At 39.2% G+C, this 7,254-nt stretch overlaps 1 non-coding gene across 1 annotated transcript; it reads left to right on the forward strand.

The window, feature by feature from the left end:
* Positions 1-6,795: 6,795 nt before the first annotated feature.
* Positions 6,796-6,936, forward strand: LOC115894676. The gene has a single exon (XR_004054808.1). It is a non-coding gene; the product is annotated as a U4 spliceosomal RNA (small nuclear RNA).
* The last annotated feature ends 318 nt before the right edge of the window (positions 6,937-7,254 follow it).

Here is a 7,254-nt window from a genome sequence, read left to right on the forward strand (position 1 = left end):
CGGGCAAAAGGACATCTTTGCAGGGCTTAAGCAGCAAAGGAACATGAACAAATTTGTGTTTTAGAAGGGTCATTCTGATAACAGAGTGAAGAATGAATGGGAAGGAGGCATGACTTGAGATGGGAAGACCTATTAGTATTTAACAGAGCAGAGTGAAGTGGACAGCACTGAGCTGGAATCAGCAATTGGAGATAGATGGGATTGTGAGGTCAAGAATGGATGTGATTTTGGGTGTAGGAGCCTGGGTAAAATAAGCTTCTTGAGCATTTTTGAACTTTACACTTGCTTTCATCCTCTTCAACCATGGCCATATGCTTCCTAAAGGGATGATAATAACCACAATTATCAGAAAAAAGTCTTTTTAATTCTTTCTTCTGAACTGAAGCAAATGTAGAAGTGTGGAGTTCAAAGTTAGAAGATCTTGATGACATGGGCAATTCAATTGCCTTGGAGCCTCAGTTTCCTCTTTGGTAAATTAGAGATAATGCTGCCTACATTACTGGACTGTCATGACAGTTAATTGAAATAATGTATTAATGTATATAAAAGCTTATCAGTACCTGATATAGAGCTGGCATTTAGACCTCCATTCACTCAATGTATTGTGCAAGAAGGAAGTTTATTTGGACAACATAGTCTTTTAAAATATATATATTTTGGTGTAGGGGTTCATGCCTATAATCCCAGCACTTTGGGAGGCCGAGGCAGGAGGATCACTTGAGGCCAGGAGTTTGAGACCAGCCTGGCCAACATGGCAAAACACCATCTCTACCAAAAATACAAAAATTAGCTGGTATAGAGGCACACACCTGTAATCTGAGCTACTCGCGAGACTGAGGCATGAGAATCGCTTGAACCCGGGAGATAGAGGTTGCAGTGAGCCAAGACTGTGCCACTGCACTCCAGCCTGGGCAAGAGTGAGACTCTGTCTCAAAAAAACAAAAATCTATCTATCTATCTATCTATCTATCTATCTATCTATCTATCTATCTATATGTGTGTATATATACACACACATTTATGTGTATTTACATATATATTTATATGTATTTTTAATATTAACATTGTTTTACAAACCAGAATTTATTGAAGACTTACAATCTGCAAGGCATCACGAAGGATATATAAATGTAAGACATTGTTTCTGTTCTTAAGGGTTTTTGCAATCTGAGAGAAAGAGGATTTGTATGTGTGAAAAGTGTAAAATCAGTAAAATATTTAACCTTGTTTTATTTTTAATTTTAATTTAATTTAATTTTTATTTTGAGAGGAGTCTTGTTCTGTCACCTGGGCTGGAGTGCAGTGTCACCATTCTAGCTCACTGCAACCTTCACCTCCTGGGTTCAAGCAATTCTCCTGCCTCAGCCTCCTGAGTAGCTGGGACTACAGACGACCGCCGCCATGGCCAGCTAATTTTTTTTTTTTTTTTGTATTTTTAGCAGAGACAGGGTTTCACCATATTGGCCAGGCTGGTCTCGAACTCCTGATCTCAAGCAATCTGCCTTCCTTGGCCTCCCAAAGTGCTGGGATTACAGGTGTGAGCCACTGCACGCCCCGACCTAACTTTGTTTTAGGGGTCAGGGAACAATAGAGAATATGAAACAGGTAATGATGAGAGTTATCAGATGTGTTTACTTAGAGGCAGAAGATATCATTTTACCCTAGAGTACTTACAGAAGGCTCTAGGGAGGAGGTCAAATTTGACCTAGATTTTAAAGATGATTTAGGGTTTATAATGTAGGTGTTGGCAATCTACTGCCCAGTACATTATCTGTTTTAATATGGCCTGTGAGCTAAGAATGGCCTTTAAATCATGGAGAAATTATTTTAAAATAATATTTTGTGACACCTAAAAATTATATGAAATTCAAGTTTAGTGCCAATAAATAAAGTTTTATTGAAACACATTCACACCCATCCTTTTAGTATTGTCTGTGGTCAGATACATTTGAGATATAATAGAGGAGAGTACTTGTAGCAGAGACCCTATGGCCTGCAAAGGTTAAAGTGCTTACCATTTGTTCCTTTACAGAAAGCTTGCTGAGCCCTGGAGTAGAGGATGCAAAGACATGCTAGGTGCGTAGAAAGCCAAGATTAAGAACGGCTCCATCAAAGGAAACAGAAAATGGTCACAAACAGAGAATGAGTGTGCAGGACTTCCCTGGCAGCCATGGAAGGGAGAGAGTGTCTCAAGGGGTAAGGGGTGTCCATAGTGCCAACTGGTATCAAGAGAAAGCCCAGAAATGCAACTGAGGAGAGAAATGGAGCTTTTGCCTTCAGCCGTCACTCCTGAGTTTTGAATCCCGTGGCAGAAGGAGAGTAAGAGATGGGGAAGGAGAGGCAGAGAGGCATGAGAAATTGCGTGCAATCAGAAAGGTTTTAGTAGGGAAACACCCATGTCGTTTAAGTACAGTATGAAATGGAATAGACCTATGTATATTCATATGCAGAGGGAGAGTAAAGCAATTAGGGAGGTTTTGGAGAGGTTATGTAGAGGGTCGGGCACAGTGGCTCACACCTGTAACCCCAGCACTTTGGGACGCCTAGATGGGAGGATCATTTGAGCCCAGGAGTTCAAGACCAGCCTGGACAACATAGTGGGACTCCTTCTCTCCCAAAAATAATTAAAAAAATTATTAGCTGGGTATTGTGGTCCCAGCTGCTTGGGAGTCTGAGATGGGAGGATATCCTGAACCCAGGAGGTCAAGGCTTCAGTGAGCTGTGATCATACCACTGCACTCCAGCTCGGGTGACAGAGTAAGACTCTGTCTCAAAAAAAAAAAAAAAAAAAAAAAAAAAAAAAAAATATATATATATATATATATATATATATATATATATACACGCATATAGGCTATGTAGATAGGTAGAGAAATGCTATTTAAAACAGTGAGGTTGGAGAAACATTGAAACAGCATTATTTTAGCAAGACTTCTCTCAACTGTTCTTGGCCTTGGAAAAGTTGCTTAACATCTTGGCTTGCTTTGCTTATCTATGAAGAGTGGATAATAATACACTCATCAGAGGATCATTGTGAGAAACAGTGAGCTGATTCTGTTTGGGCAATGTCAAGAACATGGGGTCTGCACTTAGTACATTGTCAACAAGAAATAACTTTTTTTTTTTTTCTTTTTGAGACAGAGTTTTTGCCTTGTAGCCCAGGCTGGAGTGCAATGGCATGATCTCAGCTCACTGTAACCTCCACCTCTTGGGTTCAAGTGATTCTTGAACTCTCAGCCTCCCAAGTAGCTGGGATTACAGGTGCCCACCACCATGCCAGGTTAATTTTTGTATTTTTAGTAGAAACGGGATTTTGCCATGTTGGCCAGGCTGGTCTCGAACTCCTGACCTCAGGTGATCTGCCCACCTTGGCCTCCCAAAGTCCTTGAATTACAGGCATGAGCCACTGCACCCGACCAAGAAATAACTCTTAATGCTGTGATGTTTAAATTTTTATGTCAACGTGGGTAGGCCATGGTACCCAGATTTGTGTCAAACAGGAGTCTGGATGTTGCTGTGAAGATTTTTTTTAAGATGTGATTACCATCTAAATGAGTGGACTTTGAGTAAGGCAGGTTACCCTCCATGAGGTGGGGGGCCTCATCCAATCAGTTGAAGACCTTAAGAGAAAAGACTGAGGTTCCCCTGGGGGAGAAGGGATTCTGCCTTCCAACTGCCTTTGGACTTGAACTACAACATCAGCTTTTCTCTGAGTCTCCAGCCTGCTGGGCTCCCCCTCTAAATTTTCAGAATTGCCAGCCCTCAGAATTGTGTGAGCTAATTCCTTAAAATAAATCTCTCTCTCTCTCTATCTCTCTCTCTCCTTCCATCCTATATATTGGTTATTTTTATTTTTATTTTTTTTGGAGAACAATGACTAATTCAAATAACTTCTGAGTTAGACAGTAATCACTAACAATGAAAGTGTTACTATATTAAGGGACAATTGCTTTATACCCCAGAGACGGCACACACAATGCTTTGATGTCACCACGTCCACCATATCCCATTTCTGAGAGTGTTGCAGACATTGTTAATTGATCACAGTATTCTGTATTGCTAAGACTAGATGTGACCTCAGAATTTTTTAAATACAGGGTTCCAGAAATGACTAACAAGTGATTAGAGTTGGCACTTAACTTGAAATAGATTTAATTCTGACCTAATCCATATTTAGGTATCTACAGCCCTTTGCATAAAATTCTTCCTGGAACTTTGCAATTGTGATGAATAGATCTGAACTTGTAGTTTAGAAGTTAACATTTCAATTTCTTATGTATAAGTCTACAAGCCAGTAAAGTCCTTCATCTTATGTAGTAAGGACCATGTCATATTTGCTTTTTAGATAAGTTTTAAAAAATATATGTCTTTTAAAGGTATCAGTGACTTTGAAATTCCAAAATAAAGTTAGAATTAGAAAAAGCCTGAAATTATACTTTTTTATTTCCTCCAAACCTCAGGGAACATTCATATATAATTATAAAGACTTGGTTTTAATCCTTGGTTAAAGTGTTTGGCTAACTATTCTTCTCACTTGAGTATGTGTAACATTTATTGAAATCAAGTAAGTGCACATAGCAGAGGGTTACATTTTACATTTTCTAAAGCTCTTGATAAGAGATTTACTCACAAAGCAAGTAGGAATTCCTTGGCTTTTCAAATTTTGGGGGGTCTGTTATGGAAAATTTTTGTACTGTGTATGAAGAAAATATATGTTACCTTGGGGTGCGGTGGTAGTATCATGTTTGTATGCTATCATTTTTTCCAAGTATTTAAGTATTTTAAGATGTTATCTCTTTAGTTTTCACAGCGTGCTAGGAAGGAGGAAGGACATGTTGTTCTCACCTAGCAGTAAAATTGAGGTAAGCAGTTACTCACTCTCTTGCATAAGCCACTGATTGAGCTGGGGATGTTATACCAAACAGTCTTCTACTAAGTCGTCCATTGTGATCCCGCAGCATCTCCTGTCAACCCATTAATCCCATTTTCTTCTTCTTAGTTAATAACTACACAGTTGATTCTTGCTTATCTGCTCCGAGGGAAAGGGGAAGAACAGGGCATAATCTCAAATTGTAGATGATACAAAAATAATTTGGATTTGGCGTGGGATATGTTTTTGTACTTGCACTGGAACCTGGGTGTGTCTGGTGTTCCAGAAATTTATAGCATTCCAAATCAACTGAAGAAACTGTGCAAGGAGAATCCAGGGTAGGGATCGTCACAAATGAACCTTGTTGAGGGTCTGTCTCCCTTGTTTCCTAGCCCATCGCCTGCCTTCCTCAAGCTCTTCCCTGCTGAGATCAGGCAGTACGATCTCTCAGGTCAATGTGTCAAAACAGCCTAAGGAAAGCTGTTTTTTCTTTCTCTCTAAATCCTATTATAAGGCATTCATCTTATCCTTCTCTTGGGAATGAGAGAAACTGGTATCTTGCATTAGAAATTGTTAATCATTTCTTAAAATTTGTTTTTTTAAATGCAAAGGTACTGATAAGATAATGTACTAAGAAAAGTTAAAACAAGATTTTTTTGAATGTGTAATAATAGGCACAATGGAAGAAAGACACTCCAAGTCTTTGATGTGTGGGTATCAGATAGTGCCAAGTGAATGAGAGACTTCATAGGAAGGTGAAAGTATCTCTTTACTTTACATTTTGTGATGAATGGGAAGAAGTTCTAGAGTTCTTTTGCAGTATTTGCTTGTTTATCCAAAGAAACAAACGCTAGCATTCTGATTTTGTGTATCCTCGCTTTCATCCTGAATTGTTAAGACTCTTGGTTGTGGTGATAGAAGCCCACTTAACTTAAACAACAAAAGGAAATGTACTGACAAATGGAACCAGATTAAAATGTCTCACTGGCTTTAGTGACAACTGGAACTGAGAACCTAAATGATGTCTGGGCTCTCTATTTGTCTGTCTCGTCTCTGCCTCCCTCTGAAGCCAGCTCCATTCTCTTCCATGGCAGCCTGGCTCTCTCCCTCGTGGAGGAGGTGAGGGAGAGGGTGACATGTCTGGCAGGCAGCCCTTGATTTAGTGACTCGAGAAATAAGAGATTCTTCTTCTTTTGGCAGCCCGGCAGCAACATTTTGGGAAGATTCCCAGTAGTTCTTTTTGGTTCATGTGTCCATCCCTAAACCAATTGCTGTGTCCAGGAAGAGATGAGACTCCAAGATGAGTCCCATAAAACCCTGTTGTGAAGTTGGTGGTGCCTGTTCACAGAAGGAAAAGCAGAGAAAGAGTGGCAGATGGGCAAAACTAATAGCTACTATGCCTCCATTCATCTTGATTTTCAAATATACGATTCATCTTACAATAAGCTTATTACTTTTTTCAGAAAAAAAGCAAAAATCTGCCAGACAAAAAAATACCTAATATTCACAGGATAATCTGAATGTTCTTGTTCAAAATTCTTGGAGGCCCTCTCACTGCTATCCCAGGTAGGATTTTGGAATCTTTAAAGGGCTGATTTACTGGGTTCACCAGGTCACAAAGTACCCAGGCATCAGTTACATAACTTGCAGGACAGGGAACAGTCTTGACTTGGGTATTTCCAAGTAAGCCAAGTTTTACACACAAAATGAAGTATATTTAGTGGATTGCTGCTTGAAGAGGGAAGTACTATTGAGAAATCATCACCTGGGGGAACCTCATCTTTTCAATGTGTAGGATAAAGATTCCCAGAGGCTGTAGAATTGATATTGTTGTTGAAAGGATGAGAGAGAGGAAGTCTACGAGTTACAACAAAATTCCAGGGAAGTTAGAACTACTTTAAAAAGACATAAAAATAGAAGAAATGAGCTTCATGCGGTGACAGTATCGTAGCCAATGAGGTTTATCCAAGGAGCGATTATTGCTAATTGAAAGCTTTTCCCTATACCCGGCCATGACCACTTGCAATATAGTTGGCACTGGCAATTTTTGACAGTCTCTATGGAGACTGAATATTTCAGTATTAAAAATAATAGAGGAAATGAAAGTGCCCTCTATTGGCAAGTTTAACTGCTTTATACTCTCTTCCACTATTCTGTTGGATGAGGACCCATGATGATTAAAGAAAATAAAGCAGCTACATTTTATTTGCACATGTGAGTAGCTTAAATTACAATGTTGCTGATATCAGATTTACATTATTTAGAAATATAATTCTGGCTATGGTTTTGAAAATGAGTTGGGGAACAATGGGATGAATGGCAGGGAGATTTTTTTCCTTTTATTCATATGTAATAATGTACGTATCTATGGGATACGTATGAGT

Source organism: Rhinopithecus roxellana, chromosome 18 (genome assembly GCF_007565055.1).
Source record: "Rhinopithecus roxellana isolate Shanxi Qingling chromosome 18, ASM756505v1, whole genome shotgun sequence".
NCBI classification, from domain to species: domain Eukaryota; kingdom Metazoa; phylum Chordata; class Mammalia; order Primates; family Cercopithecidae; genus Rhinopithecus; species Rhinopithecus roxellana.